Source organism: Loxodonta africana, chromosome 7, assembly GCF_030014295.1.
Source record: "Loxodonta africana isolate mLoxAfr1 chromosome 7, mLoxAfr1.hap2, whole genome shotgun sequence".
Taxonomy (NCBI): domain Eukaryota; kingdom Metazoa; phylum Chordata; class Mammalia; order Proboscidea; family Elephantidae; genus Loxodonta; species Loxodonta africana.
The window spans coordinates 33,538,748-33,556,500 of record NC_087348.1 but is presented as its reverse complement, the minus strand read 5'-3'; the positions used below and the strand labels follow the sequence as shown (position 1 = coordinate 33,556,500).

The 17,753-nt window shown below is 38.5% G+C and overlaps 1 pseudogene; it reads left to right on the top strand.

The window, feature by feature from the left end:
* Positions 1–11,049: 11,049 nt before the first annotated feature.
* On the top strand, positions 11,050–13,588 carry LOC111749192 (olfactory receptor 4C13-like; annotated as a pseudogene).
* Positions 13,589–17,753: the final 4,165 nt, after the last annotated feature.

Sequence of the window (17,753 nt, the reverse complement as noted above, 5' to 3'; positions counted from 1 at the left end):
AGTACAACCTTGAGTATATCCCACCTGCATTTAGAGACTATTTCTCAACACTAGATTTGATGCACTGAACACTAACGACCAAAGACTAGATGAGTTGTGGAATGACATCAAGGACATCATACATGAAGAAAGCAAAAGGTCACTAAAAAGACGGTAAAGGAAGAAAACACCAAACTGTATGTCAGAAGAGGCCCTGAAATTTCCTCTTGAAGTCAGAATAGCTAATGTATATGGGACAAATTATGAACGAAAAGAGCCGAACAGAAGAGTTCAAAGGATGGATTGAGAAGACAAAGTATTATGATGAAATGTGTAAAAACCTGCAAATAGAAAAACAAAAAGGAAGAAAATACATAGCATTTCTCAAGCTGAAGGTACTGAAAAAAAAATTAAGCCTTGATTTGCAATATTGAAGAAATCTATGGGAAAAATATTAAACAATGCTGGAAGCATCTAAAGAAGATGGATGGACAGGAGAAAGGTGTGACAGTCGGCTTCTGTAAAGATTTTAGCCTTGGAAAACCTATAGGGCAGTTCTACTCTCTCCTATAGGGCCACTATGATTTGGAACTGACTCCATGGCAATAGGTTTTTTTTTTTTTTTTTTTTTTTATTACTCCCTACTAAAGAAGGAGTCCTGGTGCTGCAACATTTAAGCACTAGGCTGCTAATCGATAGTTTGGTGGTTGGAACCTATCCACTGGCTCTGTAGGGGAAAGACCTGTCTCAATCCACTTCTGCAAAGATTACAGCCTAGCTTAGGTGCAACGAGTTTGTGACAATTGTGGAGGAAAAACTCACAAAAAGAGGAGGAGAATGGTTGCACAACTCAAAGAATATAACAAATGTAACTGAATTGTACATGTAGAAATTGTTGAATCAGTGTATATTCCGCTGTGTATATTACCAACAACAACAACAAATAAAATAAACTACTGAAAAAAGAAGATGGAAGGAAAAAGGTCATTGTACTAAAAGAATTGGTGAAGTTCAACCATTTCAGCAGATAGCATATAATCAAGAACTGATGGTACTGAAGGAAGACATCTAAGCTGTGCTGAAGGCATTGGTGATAAACAAGCCTCCAGGAATTGATGGAATACCAGTTGAGATGTATCAACAAATGGATGCAACTCTGGAAATTCTTCACAACTTCAATCTTTTCTCCATTTGTCATGAAGTTGCTTATTGGTCCATGTGTGAGGATTTTTGTTTTCTTTATGTTGAGGTGTAATCCATACAGAAACCCTGGTGGTGTAGTGGTCAAGTGCTATGGCTGCTAACCAAGAGTCCGGCAGTTTGAATCCACCAGGTGCTCCTTGGAAACTCTATCGGGCAGTTCTACCCTGGCCTATAGGGTCGCTATGAGTCAGAATCCACTTTAAGGCAGTGGGTTTGTTTGTTTATGTGGGTAATCCATACTGAAGGCTATGGCCTTTGATCTTCATCAGGAAGTCCTTCAAGTCCTCTTCACTTTCAGCAAGCAAGGTAGTGTAATCTGCATAATGTAGGTTGGTTTCTGGTTATAATATAGAGCTCATAAAATGAAATAAATTGTATATAATGTTAAATTCAGTATTTTGAATAACCAAATCAATACCATTCACAGTAGCCCCCGAGAAGATAAAATACTTAGGAATAAATCTTACCAAAGATGTAAAAGACCTATACGAAGAAAACTACAAAGCACTACTACAAGAAATTAAAAAGAACCTACTTAAGTGGAAAAACACACCTTGCTCATGGATAGGAAGACTTAACATAGTAAAAATGTCTATTCTACCAAAAGCCATCTATACATACAATGCACTTCCGATCCAAATTCCAATGTCATTTTTTAAGGTGATAGAGAAACAAATCACCAACTTCTTATGGAAGGGAAAGAAGCCTCAGATAAGCAAAGCATTACTGAAAAAGAAGAACAAAGTGGGAGGCCTCACTCTACCTGATTTCAGAACCTATTATACAGCCACAGTAGTCAAAACAGCCTGGTACTGGTACAACAACAGGCACATAGACCAGTGGAACAGAATTGAGAAGCCAGATATAAATCCATCCACATATGAGCAGCTGATATTTGACAAAGGCCCAGTGTCAGTTAATTGGGGAAAAGATAGTCTTTTTAACAAATGGTGCTGGCATAACTGGATATCCATTTGCAAAAAAATGAAACAGGACCCATACCTCACACCATGCACAAAAACTAACTCCAAGTGGATCAAAGACCTAAATATAAAGACTAAAACGATAAAGATCATGGATGAAAAAATAGGGACAACGTTAGGAGCCCTAATACAAGGCATAAACAGAATACAAAACATTACCAAAAATGACAAAGAGAAACCAGATAACTGGGAGCTCCTAAAACTCAAACACCTATGCTCATCTAAAGACGTCACCAAAAGAGTAAAAAGACCACCTACAGACTGGGAAAGAATTTTCAGCTATGACATCTCCGACCAGTGCCTGATCTCTAAAATCTATATGATTCTGTCAAAACTCAACCACAAAAAGACAAACAACCCAATCAAGAAGTGGGCAAATGATATGAACACACACTTCACTAAAGAAGATATTCAGGCAGCTAACAGATACATGAGAAAATGCTCTCGATCATTAGCCATTAGAGGAATGCAAATTTAAACTACGATGAGATTCCATCTCACACCAGCAAGGCTGGCATTAATCCAAAAAACACAAAATAATAAATGTTGGAGAGGCTGCGGAGAGATTGGAACTCTTATACACTGCTGGTGGGAATGTCAAATGGTACAACCACTTTGGAAATCTATCTGGCCTTATCTTAAACAGTTAGAAATAGAACTACCATACAACCCAGAAATCCCACTCCTTGGAATATACCCTAGAGAAATAAGAGCCTTCATACAAACAGATATATGCACACCCATGTTTATTCCAGCTCTGTTTACAATAGCAAAAAGCTGGAAGCAACCAAGGTGGCCATCAATGGATGAATGGTTAAATAAATTGTGGTATATTCACACAATGGAATACTACGCATCGATAAAGAACAGTGATGAATCTGTGAAACATTTCATAACATGAATGAACCTGGAAGGCATTATGCTGAGCGAAATTAGTCAGATGCAAAAGGACAAATATTGTATAAGACCACTATTATAAGATTTTGAGAAATAGTATAAACTGAGAAGAACGCATACCTTTGTGATTACGAGGAGCGGGCAGGGAGGGTGGGAGAGGGTTTTTTACTGATTAATTAGTAGATAAGAACTGCTTTAGGTGAAGGGAAGGACAATACTCAATACATGGAAGGTCAGCTCAACTGGACTGGACTGGACCAAAAGCAAAGAAGTTTCCGGGATAAACTGAATACTTCAAAGGTCAGCGGAGTAAGGGCGGGGGTTTGGGGACCATGGCTTAAGGGGACTTCTAAGTCAATTGGCAAAATAATTCTATTATGAAAACATTCTGCATCCCACTTTGAAATGTGGCGTCTGGGGTCTTAAATGCTAACAAGCGGCCATCTAAGATGCATCAATGTGTCTCAACCCACCTGGAGCAAAGGAGAATGAAGAACACCAAGGCCACATGATAACTAAGAGCCCAAGAGACAGAAATGGCCACATGAACTAGAGACTTACATCATCCTGAGACCAGAAGAACTAGATGGTGCCTGGCTACAACCGATGACTGCCCTGGCAGGGAGCACAACAAAGAACCCCTGAGGGAGCAGGAGATCAGTGGGATGCAGACCCCAAATTCTCACAAAAAGACCAGACTTAATGGTCTGACTGAGACTAGAGGAATCCCGGCGGTTATGGTCCCCAAACCTTCTGTTGGCCCAGGACAGGAACCATTCCCAAAGACAACTCAGCAGACATGAAAGGAACTGGACAGTGGGTAGGAGAGAAATGCTGATGAAGAGTGAGCTATTTGTATCAGGGGGACACTTGAGACTGTGTCGGCATCTCCTGTCTGGAGGGGGGATGGGAGGATAGAGAGAGTTGGAAGCTGGCAAAATTGTCACGAAAGGAGAGACTGGGAGGGCTGACTTATTAGGGGGAGAGCAAGTGGGAGAACGGGTAAGGTGTATATAAACTATATGTGACAGTCTGACTTGATTTGTAAACGTTCACTTGAAGCTCAATAAAAGTTAATAAAAAAAAAAGGGGGAAAAAAAAAAGTACTTCCCTGTTTAGGGTTTAAAAAGATAATTTACTTCAAAAGTTTTAAGGCTTTACTTTTTCACATTTACCCCTTTAATCCATATAGAGCTTGAATTTTAAGGTAGTGTTTGAAGTGGAAATACAGATAAGGATAACTAGATTTTTCCAGCACCATTTATTGTATACCCATTTCATTTCCTACTATGCCGAAATGTCATCATTTTTATATATAAAATATCTACAGATCCCTTGTTCTGTTTCTTGAATTTCTATTTTCTTCAATTTGTCTATCCGTGAGCCAATACTATAGTGTTTAATTACTGTATTTTTTCAGATAGATACTATAGTTGTGTAACAAATTGCTCCAAAATTTAGTTGCTGAAAACAACAACAATCACTTTATTTCCAGGTTTCTCTAGGTCATGAATATGGTTCAAGGTTCTTCATGAGGCTAAAATCAGAGGTGATTGGAGATGAGGTCACCTAAAAGTTTTCTTTATCACATATCTGGTACCTGGCCTTGAAAGTCTTGAACAGTGATGGCTGAAATAACTGGCACTGTTTGGGCATCTCCCTCTATTTCTATATGGTCTGTTTACATAGTCTCTCAAGCATGGTCTCTCAAACATGGGGAATTTTACATGGTGAATCAGAGCTCTAAAACGTGTGTCTCAAGAGAGTGAGCAAGGTAGAAGTGCAATGTCTTTTTTTACCTAACCTTGGAAGTCACGTAGAATCACTTCTGTCACATCCTATTTGTCCAGAGAGTCATAAATTTCCTTCCATTTTCAACTAGAAAGGGCATGGACTCTACCACTTAAGGAGGAAATGTCAGCATTCTGAAAATGCATATATAACAGGCTAAAATGTGGTGGATGGCACTCGGTTTGGGTAATGTGGTGGAAATATGCCAAAATCTGCCCTTTCGCCACAACAATGTGCATGCCCCCCACAAGAAAAACACACTCACTGTCCCCTTTCCCAAGGTCCCTATCTCAACCCTCATCCAATTACAGTATCAGGTTTTGACTGAAGGTTTAGGATCTTATCATCTAAATTACATCCAAGTGGGGATGAGGCTCGTGAGGTGTGGTTCCTTGGACACAACTCTTTTAGTACTGTTCGGTCTGAAGACCTATGAACTATAGATACATTATCTGTGCTCCCCACCACCACCTCAGTGTACAGGTATTGGATAACTTCTATACTCACTTATGTTCAGAAACAGGAAACATGAGAGGTGCACAGCAGTGATGTTCCATAGAAATTTTGACAACCTATTTAGACACTTGTTATTTCCAGATTCTTTGTTATCTGTCCAGGACTTTTGGTAGTGATTTTTCCATGCATCTTGCCCCAAAATACCTTTGGTATTTTGATTCTGCTTTCTGAATTATCCATTCTTTTCTATAATATGTAGCTTGTGTTTGTAGGTTACCAAACATACTTGAAAGATACAGGGGACATTATTATCAGATTCCCATTTAACTTACTTATTTGGCTTGGAAAAAGATGGAGAGACACACTTAATATGTGTGGAAAATGGAGGCTTAAAAATTCCAAATCATTTATCTTTATATTTTGTGATTTGTCTTTATACAATGAATCTTATAGAGCAAATTCAAAGGCTATATTTTGTTATGATATCTCAACATCTTCATTTCCCAAAAGGCAGATCTCCCTTGGAAACCACATGGGTAATTGTCTTAGTTATCTAGTGCTGCTGTAATAGAAATACCACAGGCGAATGGCTTTAACAAACAGAAGTTTATTTTCTCAGCCTATTAGGCTAGAAGTCCAAATCAAGTGTCAGCTTTTTCTCTCTGTCAGTTCTGTAAAAAGGTCTTTATCATCAATCTTCTGCTGCACTCAGAGCAGGGATTCCAGGTCCAAACACTCACTCTTCTCCTGGCACTACTTTCTTGGTGGTATGAGGTCCCTCTGTCTCTCTGTCCCCTTCTTTCTTTTATATCTTAAAAGATATTGGCTTAAGAAAAGCTTAACCTTGTATTTGAGTCCTGCTTCATTAACACAACTGCCACTAACCCCATCCCATTAACATCACAACACATAGGAAATTCACATCAGATTACAAAAAATGGTGGACAATCACACAAGACTGGAAACCATGGCTTAGCCAAGTTGACACATGTTTCGGGAGGACACAATTCAATCCATTACAGTAATTGAAGCAATTATATAGATCAATTAGGCAAACAAAACAGTAACTTTTGTTTGAATTACTCTGTAAAAAGTGACACTATCAGCTATTCCACGTAGTGAAAAGATAAACAGGCTGAGAGTCAGAAAACCTGAGTTCTTATCCTTAATCTACCACCATCTAAATGTGCAATTTTGTTAATGTCTTTTTCTTCTCTTAATCTGTTTCCTCATTTTCAAAATGAAAATAATCTATCTACCTACCAACTGACCAATCGATGAACCAGTCCGTCCGTCCATCCATCCATCCACCCATCCATCCATCCATCCACCCATCCATCCATCCATCCATCCATCATCCATCCACCCATCCACCCATCCAACCATCCACCCACCCATCCATCCATCCATCCATCCATCCATCCATCCATCCATCCATCCATCCATCCATCCATCCATCCATCCATCCATCTATCCATCCATCCACCCATCCATCCTTCCATCCATTCGTCTATCATCTATTTACTCATTTATTTATATATCACATTCTGGCCTCCATGTGCTCAAATTCTCAGAAAATTTTCATTGTAATGTAATATGAATAGGTTATTACTCTGCTCAATAAAAAACATAGTCCAACTCTTTTCAGAGACTTCTTGATTTTGGAGAACTCTTAAATTAGAGAACATAATGGAACCAAAACACAATAAGCTGGCTTTTAGTTCTACTGCTTAGCAGTTATACCGTATTGGGCAAGTGAAATGAGACATTCTGAGCCTTAGATTTCCCATCTATGAATTAGGAAAAGAATACTCATGGGGTTATTTGAGTTTAAATGTGAAAATTATTTGCAAATACTAAGTGCAAAAAAATCAAAATCAAACCTGTTGCCATCATCTTGATTCCACCTCACGGTGACCCCATGAGTTACAGAGTAGAACTGCTGCACAGGGGTTTCTTGGCTGTAGTCTTTACAGAAGGAGGTCACCAGGCCTATATTCCATGGAGCTGTTGGGTGGGTTCAAGCCACCAACATTTAGGTTAGTAATCTAATGAAAACTATTTGCACCAGCCAGGGACATAAACCAAAAATACCAAATCCAGTGCCGTCAAGTCAATTTCGACTCCCAGGGACCTACTTACTTTTAATAACAAATTTAAGGTGGGTTAGAAATAATATTTGGATGGGGTAGCAATGTGTTATTAATGGACATAAAACAAACAAACAAAAAATAAGTATTTATCCATTGCCTTCGAGCTGATTTTGACTTATAAAGACCCTACAGGACAGTGTAGATCTGCTCCAAAGGGTTTCCAAGGAGTGCCTGGTGTATTTGAATGGCCAACCTTTTTGTTAACAGCTGTAGCTCTTAACCATTGTGCCACCACAGCCCCAAATAAGTATATAAGTAGTTTTCAATTCTTGTTCTAAATTCTCCTGAGAGGGACGTTGGGAAATTCTCAGAGGAAGTACAGAGACTGGCATAGTTCAAATCCCTAAGTGTTTTTCGAATCCAATTTTATGCCTCCATGAGTTTTTTTTTATGAGTTAGGATGAGAGCCTTCTTAAAGCCTTTGTTGATAGATGAATATTAAAGAAGGGTCATGCTAACTACATAGGTAAGGTTTTAAATGGCAGATAACATGGGGTCAAGGTCAAGAGCAAGGCTTGAGGCCAGATACTTGAATTAGATCTTCTGACCTGCTCCTCACTAATTATACGTCCTGAGATAAAAGGCTAACTCCCTCTTTTTCTCAATTTTCCCATATGTAAAATAGAAGGAATAACCTTCCTACTATATATAAAAAATATTAAATGAGGTAATTTATGTGAAGTGCTTTGCACAGTGCCTAGCATATAAAAGTATAAGAAGTAATCAATTAATATTAGTTTTTGATCATTGCATGTAACAATAATGTTTAACCTTTACATAGAGCTTTATAATTTATGAAACATTTTTATATCTCCTATGGGGAAAGTAGGCTTAATTTCTTTAGTTCTTCATTTTCTCAGTACTCATGCTGAGATCACAAAAATGGAGGTAGAGGTAAGAAAGAGATATGAAAAGGGTATGGAGACCAGTGAGCAGTAGAGATCTTTTGGGGGTCGGCAATGCTGAGCATTAAGGTAGAAAACAGTGGGATTGAAGGGGAGGACATCAGTGAGTGAGAACTCTCGTAAACATATCTATATATAGGTGTCAGAAAATTAGATTTGACATTCACATTAAAACACTAATCTGCCTCTGCCTACTCAATGGCAAAATTAACCCCTAATTCTGGTGGTGGGGGTGGTGATGCGCATCTGTGTGTGTATGCGTGTGTGCATGTGTATGTGAAATATCCTATAATCACTTTGATAAAGAATAATAATAAAAAAAGATTCATGGTGGTGGTTAAAAACCTTGCAGATGAATGAGAGAAAAATGTGTCCTCATCTGTTTTTATAAGTACTTGTTTTTGGGTGGCACAGATACAGCCTCATAGAAAGTACACTATAAATTTAATAGTCACAGTCATATGTTATGGACTTTCACAGGCAGTAAACATACCCTATTCTTAAAAATTTCAATAAAAGTCATTGATATTGATTGTGCACCTACTTTGGGCCAATTGCAGAGCTAGTAGCCTTGCCAGTCTCACAGCCATACTTCAAGCTAATTGTCCATATTTGACAGAAAATAGTTGACAGGTTCAGACGTTAAACACATTTTAGAGAATTATCTTTGTTAGCTCTTTATTTCAGTGTAAGACTAGGGTTACAAACCACTGACTAACATCAGAAAACTTCCTTACCCTCTTCTTATCTTAGTTATTTCATCTACTAAATAAGGGTAATAATAGTGTATGACTCAATATTGATACAAGGATTAAATGTGCCTGGCATTTCAAAGGCACCCAAGTAAAAATTAGCCGTGTTAATCACGGCATCTGTACGTGAGGTTGTCTCAATAAAGGGCAACAATGTCTTTCATGGAGTGAAGTCCAAAACTTTGGAATAATTTTTACTCTTTTTTCTTTCTGACACCCCACATCAAGTCCATCAGCAGATACTACTGCAGCTACCTTCATCATACATCTACCTCCACTAAGCCCGTCCTGGTGCAAATCACCATCACGTTTCTACTGAATGGTTACAATATTCTCCTAACTAATCATCTCCGTGCTTCTACTATTGCCCCTCTAGAGTCTATTCCCCACACAGTAGCCAGAACAATCAATTCTAAGATTCAGTCAGACCATGCCATTTTGCTGTGCAAAACCTTTCAATGACTTTGTTTTTCACTTAGAATAAATTCATACCCCTTAAAATGATCTACAAAGCACTATTAAAACTGCCACTTATCAATCCTTGTTCATTCCACTCCAGCCACACTGACCTCTGCTAGATAATGCTGCCAACCACATTCCCTCCTCAGTGTTTTCACTTACTGATTTTTTTGTCTGGAATGTTCTTTCCTTAGATATCTCCTCGCATTCTTCTTCTCTTCTTTCTAGTCTAGTTTACATGTTCCCTTCTCAATGAAGCCTTCTGTGACTACCTTATAGAAAATAACACCCCACCCCCAGATTCCATATATCCATTACCCTACTCAATTTTCCCCATAGCAGATGTTATGATCTGAAATACTATCTACTTTCTGTTTTATTTGCTTATTTTCTGTCTTCCCCTACTAGAATGTACGTTACATCAGTGTAGAGACTTTACCTGTTTGCTCACTGCTACCCTCCAACTTTCTAGAGTGTTGGGCAAATAGTAGATGATTCATAAATATTTGGTAAATGACTTATTAAATGGAGCTTAAAGCTATATTTTGTTACGTATCCTTCTCCCCAGACTCTACAGGTTTTATTTTCATTAATAAGAATATTCATTTTGTCTAATTTTGTGTGGATGTGGAGTTTGGCAGACTGATAAAATGTTCCTTAATATTATATCTTGTTTCTGTTTAACTTCAAAATCTCAAAAAGAGATTTTATAAGTGATTAAAGCTCCCCCCGCAAATAAAATAAAACAGAAAAACTCATGATGTAATAACACAGAGAGAAAGAGAATCTGGATTTTTGTGAGTTTTTCAGCTTACTTTCTAAGTAATTCTAATATACAAAAACTAATACTTTTCAAAAAAAGATAAAATCATGGCTCATACAAATTTAAAATGAACACACGGAAAAGCTTTTATTTAACTCATTAATTAAGGAGGGAACCAGGAATATGTTGTAATCCATTTAAAGGAGAATCCAGTGTAGCACATTTGTTCAATCAGGGATGTGTAATGAATTTACAAATAGATGCAAAACTGCTTTATCCACAATGATTGAGGGAAATCAATTGAACCTCCATCAGACAACCTTTTCAGTTTTATGGACAGGAATTATTTGTATTATCAGTTTTCTATAACTCAAGGAGTTATAAAATAGCTCAAAGACAGTGAAAGGCATAAGCCTCACAGAATCATGTAGCCCCAAGGGGAGTGCTATAGATAACACATAGCTTTCATTGAAGATCACCAGTAATGTTTTTATATTTCAAAGTCTTTCAAAGTTTTTTCCTCACAGAAGTTAAATTCCTTTAGCAGCTATACATCAAAAGAAGTAGAGATTATTTTTAAATAACATAAAATTATGTAAGTGCTATGGCTGCTAACCAAGAGGTTGGTGGTTTGAATCTACCAGGCGCTCCTTGGAAACGCTATCGGACAGTTCTACTCTGCCTTAAGGGTCGCTATGAGTTGGAATTGACTCAATGGCCATGGGAATGGGGTTAAAATTATATAAAGGGAAAACTGTTTTCTCCATTTATTTCTACTATTTACAAAGGAAAAGTGCAAACATTCTGTATCCATTGGAGTCTTCACAAGAAATAGCATACTCAAAATGGCAGATTAAAACAATTTAAAGAAGATTATTTATCAAGGTATGAAAAAGTTTAAGGGGAATTAATTAGGGATGATGATAAAGCATTCCAGGTCTAGCTACCACGAGGAAACCATTACCACAATTATGGCTGAGGGAATGAGTGGGAGAAATGATTCCAAAAGGAAATATGAGAGTAGGAGACGCCTACCCAACAAGTCCTGTGACCCTAGTTTAAGTTACCCTGTTACTGATAAACCACGGGAGGGGCCCAGGAGAATAAACCCTGACATTCTTTTCTTCCCACCCTGTCCTCTAACATTCATCTAGTACTTCCTGTTGACCAGAGAAGACGGAGGCCTGGTTGATCAAAACCATGGAAGCCCGCCATGGAGGAGAAGAGTGAGAATAGATCTGAAGGGCGGAGAGGAGTATATCTTGCTCACTTTTCCAACACTTCATTAAATTGTTTTTCAAGGTAAGATGGTGAGCACTCCGTTTTTGGAAAAAAGAGAACACAGGAGAAATAAGTAAATTGTCTTCCAACTTATTTGTACGCTTAATGTTTACTGACCTTCACTCTGGGTCAAATATTAAAGTAGATCTGGGGATAAAGAGGTGAAGAAGGCAGATACAGCTTTCCTTCTCTGTGGCTTATTTAAAGGGTTTTTAAATGGAAGAGTGAGGTGATTTGGTCTTAATCTGTATATCAACAGTATGTAAAACAAGAACTAAGAGTTGGTTAGAAGCCATAGCTCTTAACCACTGCCCTACCAGGGCCCCTCGTATACAGGTATATATATACTTATATACGTGTGTGCTTCTAGGTGTATGTATTGTTTTTGTTGTGTGCTGTGGGGTTGATTTTTACTCATAGTGACCCTATATGACACAGTAGAACTGCCCCATAGGGTTTCCTAGGCTGAAATTGTTATGAGAGCAGATGGAGAGGACTTTTCTCCCACACAGTGACTCATAGGTTTGAACTGCCAATATTTCGGTTAGCAGCCAAGTACTTAACTGTTGTGGCACCAGGGCTCCACACCCACACATGAGTTCCCTAACATTTCTTGCTGGCCAAGAAGGAATTAGGTTTATTACATGATGAGATCCCTCTGTCTGGATATCCTCCAGCAAATGCCCAGTGACCACTTGTCACAATATGTTGTAGATGGCATTCCAGCACCAATAGAAAAAGCTGGATTAGACAGCCTCAATGGTTCTAATCTTTTTGTAAAATAGAAATTGCATTTTCTTTCTCATCTTGTATACCGTAAAGGAAAAGAGTTTGTATTTTTAAAATGCTTTGTTCTTATTTGCAAATCCAAAATCTCATGACCATGCTATTAAAAATGTTGTCTTTACAGGATAATCGCAATTTCTGTGTCCATCATCAGCACTGAAATGAAAGAGAACAGGATGAATGTGACTGCTTTAATTCCAATAGGACTTATACAGAATCCTCGGATGCAGAGAATTCTAGTTTTTGTGTTATCTATCACCTACATTGTCACTGTTACAGGAAACCTGCTCATTGTGGTCACCATAATCTGCAGTCAGACATTGAAATCCCCATTGTTATTTCTTCCTGGCCTTCTTATCTTTGATAGATGTCTGCTACTCCTCTTCCATAATCCCCAAAATGCTAGCTGACTTGCTCTCTGAGACAAAAACCATCTCCTTCAATGGCTGCATGACATAGATCTTTACTGAACATTTCTTAGGTGGTTCTGAGGTTGCCCTCCTTGTGGTCATGGCCTATGACCATTATGTGGCCATCTGTAGACCTCTGCACTATGTGACCATCATGAACCACCATGTATGCTGCCTTTTGGTGGGTGTGTCTTGGACAGTGGGTTTTCTCCACTCTATCGAACAGATTCTTGTCATTTTCTGGCTCCCATTCTGTGGTCCCAATATTATGGATCACTTCATGTGTGACGTCTTTCCACTGATACAACTTGCCTGCACAGACACTTTCCTTGTTGGTCTCTTGATTGCTGCCAATGGTGGGGTAATCTGTGTAATAACCTTTGCAATGTTGTCGATATCCTATGTTGCCATCCTATATCACCTGAGGACTCAGAGCTCTGCAGGGAGGAAAAAGGCCCTCTCTACCTGTGGTTCCCACATCACTGTTGTTGTCTTGTTCTTTGTGCCCTGTATTTTTATGTATATGCGACCAGTAGCCACCTTCTCCATGGATAAAGCCATAAATGTATTCTATACTCTTGTCACTCCCATGTTAAATCCCATTATCTACACAGTAAGGAATGCAGAAGTAAAAACTGCCATCAAAATCTTATTGAAAAGAAATGTAATTTCAGATAATAAATGACCCAATATGAAGATTTTATTTCTATCATAATCTTTACATTTTTGTTTTATGTTACATATATATATGTGTAAAAATGTATATGTTTGTATGTGTGTATATATACATGTAGCTCTTTCTCACATATATCACTTAACTTCCATTTGTGCAAGAATGGCATGGAGGTGGTGTCTGACCTCCTCTATCTTCACAAAGAGGAAGAAGAATCAAAATTAGCAACCCAAGCCTGATTCCTTGTGGGAGTCAGACATGTCTCCTCTTTCCACCATCTTTACTAATTCTGACACCAACTGCCCCTCCTATGACACTCTCTACTTCTCTGCTGGGTTCAATAATTCATTGCAATGGCGACACAGAACTCACGGACAATACCCACTATTATGGTGTTTATTAGGGAAGTAACAGTTACAATTCAGGCCCAAGAACATTCAAGATACAGTTCTTCCATAAGAACAACCTCTTTCCAGCTGTGCTGAAAGGCACACCTCTCCCTGTTCCTAGACATACGCCCAAAGGCACTCAACTTTCTCCATCAGCCTGGAAGCCCACCGGGCAGTTGCCTGCTGCTGGGTGTCTCCTACTGCTGGCTGTCTCCTACTGGGTCTTTTCTGCCATTGCTTCTCTCCATCTTCAGGGTTTCAGCTCACTCTCTCTGTTGGTCTCCTGCTTCCAGGAGCTTCTCAGCACAGGGACCCCGTGTCCAAAGGGCGTGCTGGCTCCTGGCTGTTCTTCCTTGGCAGTGGTGGGATCTTCTCTTTTCCCCCTCTGGGGTGGCTGATTTCAAGCCCAGCAGGATGGCAAAACTGACCAATCCCTTTGGTCGGCCATAATTACCCTACCACTCAATCGCACCCAATCACTTGGGTGGGGATTACAAGGCCATGGCTATAAAGTCCTCACAAAAGTCATCCATCACACCACACTTTGCAACAATTGTTCTGATTTTACAGACGAAGAGAAATAAAGTTCAAAGAGGCTAAATGATCAGCCCAAAGTCTGAGTCAGTGCTATTTGGATTGTTTTAATTGTTTTAATTCTAAATCCCATGCTCTTTTAACCATTTCAGATGGTATCAGAATCAAAGGCAGCATTTATATCAAAGCCTTTCTTGTTTTGTTACAAATTGAAAATTCTCTTCTCTAATTGCAGAGTTGTATAACAGATCAGAACGTGTAAGCTGTTGGCACTCGGAACCTGTATTGCCTATTGGTATCTAGGACAGTGCAGAATACAGTTTAGAAAGAAAATACTTGCTGACACTCTCTCAGTACACTGTCAATATACCAATGTTTAAAATTATATGGGCTTCTTTTTCTGTTGAGTAAAAGTTGACAGTAATAAAAATTAATTGCATTTAAACCTATGTGAAATTTTAAAGTGTCCTTTGGTGGTCACAATGACCCTATAAAACTGAAATTTAGTTAGTGTTATTATTTTACAGACAAAAAAATGGGCAGGTTGTAAAATTTAAATAATTAGATCATAGAACAAATAAGTCAGTCTTGAGCTCAAATATTCTCTCTTCATATCCTGTGAACTTTTCATTATATGTATACTTCTTTGGTGCGGTACTTATGGTCTGTTTTTTTAAAACTATTTTTTTTTAATTGTATGTCATACCTATTGCCGTTGAGTTGATGCTGTGCTCTTAGTGACCCTACAGTACCCTATAGACCAAAGAGCGACTGATGCGTTTTAACCGCTGAACTTTTGGTTAGCAGCCAAACTCTTCTTAACTACTACTCCACCAGGGCTCCATATGTAGTAGGAAGTGATGTTTTATTAGACACAAAATCATTTAAAAAAACAAACAGATTGCCGTCTAGCTGATTTGGACTCATAGAGACTCTATAGGACAGATTAGAGCTGCCCCACAGCATTTCCAAGGAGTGGCTGGAGGATTCAAACTGCTGACCTTTTGGTTAGCAGCTGTATCTCTTAACCACTGGGTCACCAGGACTTCTTAGTGGTAATTAAGTGCAGATTTTTTTCAAAAGCACATGCTAACATAACAATTTCACTACTAAAATTTGGCTATATAATTAGTTACTGGAATCTAACATTGTTAAGTATATATCTGAGACTCCTCTGGCAAACTGCTTTCAGAGATGGCTTAAGCATAAGGCTTATAAGAAAAGAGAAATCATTACTCCTCAGTTGATCAAAGGAAGATTTCTCAGCTAAACAACTTACCTAACTCGTAAGAGTTTGTTGCAAATAACTTCTGATTCTTTTAAAAAATGAAGTCTGCTACCACAAGACAAATGTATGTCATAGTTGTCTTTATAGCTACCTGTTTCGACAGAGTTCCATCTCATGGGTATCATATGTTTTACTGAAGAAGTCAGAGGACTCTATGATGTAACAATGTTTAGCAAGGCTATTATGATTCCGAAACACAATGTTGGTTAACAATATCAGCCTCAGGATTAGTGGACATGGGTTTTCTTTCTTACTGTACCACCATCTCATTGTCTGATCTTAAACAGGTCTCACTACTTCTACAGGCAGTTCACTTAGGTAATTTGGAAAGTGTCTTAGTAATCTAGTGCTGCTATAAAAGAAATAGCCCAAGTGGACAGCTTTAATAAAGAGAAATTTATTCTCTCACAGTCTAGTAAGCTGGAAGCCAAAAATGCAGGGCATCAACTCCAGGGGAAGGTTTTCTCTGTCGACACTGGAGGAAGGTCCTTGTCATCAATCTTCTCCTGGACTAGGAGCTTCTCTGCACAGGAACCCCGGGTCCAAAAGTCATGCTCTGCTCCCGGCACTGCTTTCTTGCAGGTATGAGTTCCCTCACTCTCTGCTTGCTTCCCTTTCCTTTCATCTCTTGTAAGATAAAAGGTTGTCAGGTCACACCCCAGGGAAACTCCCTTTGCATAGAATCACAGATGTGACCTGAAGAAGGGTGTTACATCACACACTAATCCTCTTTTACCACAGGTAGAGATTATGATTTATAACACATAGGATATTGTAACAATTCAGCAGAAATGTGATGGTGGTTTGCACCAGGATGGGAGTAGCAGAAGTAGATATGATGGTAGCTTTAGTAGTACCCGCTGATGGGCTCGATGTGGCGTGTCATAAAGAAAGAAGAATAAAAATTATTCCAAAGTTTTGGACTTCACCCTCTGAAAGACAGTGTTGCCCTTTATTGAGACAACTTCACATACAGATGCCATGATTAACACGGCTAACTTTACTTGACTGCTTTTCAAATGCCAGGTGCATTTAATCCTTGTATCAATATTGGGTCATACACTATTATTATCTTCATTTAGTAGATGAAATAACTTAGAGAGAGGGTAAGGAAGTTTTCTGATGTTAGTCAATAGGTCATAACCCTAGACTTACACTGAAATAAAGCTAACAAAGGTAATTATGTAAAATGTGTTTAACCTCTGAACGTTTCAACTATTTTCTGTCAAATGAGGACAACTAGCTTGAAGTATGCCTGTGAGAGTGACTAGGCTACTAGCTCTGCAACTGGCCCAAAGTAGGTGCACAATTAATGTCAACTACTTTTATTCCTATTGAAATTTTTAAGAGTAGCGTATGTTTACTGCGTGTGAAAGTGGATAACATATGTCTGTGACTATTAAAATTATAGTGATCTCTCTGTGAGGCTGTATCTGTGCCACCCAAAAACACCTAGTTATAAAAAAGAATGAGGGCACATTTTTCTCTCATTTATCTGCACTCTTTTTTTTTTCTTCTTCTTCTTTATGCAAGGTTTTTAACCACCCAGCGTAAATCTTTTTCTTCTTCTTTGTCAAAGTGATTACCAGCTATTTCACACACACACACACACAAACACTCACACATCACCACCAACACCACCACCAATATCACCATAATTAATGGTTAATTTTGGCATTGAGTAGGTAGAGGTAAAATTTGTCACATGATTAGTGTTTTAATGTGAATGTCACATCTAATTTTCTGACATCAATATATAGATTTACTTACAAGGGTTCGCACTCACTGATTCCCTCCCTTACAATCCCTCTTTTTTCTACCTAATTGCTCAGCATTCCCCACCCCCAAAAGATCTCTACTGTCCACTGGTCTCCATCACCTTCTCATACCTCTTTCTTTTCTCTACTTCCATTTTTGTGATCTCATACTGAGTCCTGAGAAAATGAAGGACTGAAGAAATTAAGCCTACTTTCCCCATAGTAGATATGAAAATGATTCATAAATTACAAAGTTTTATGTAAAGGTTAGACATTATTATTACATGCAATGAT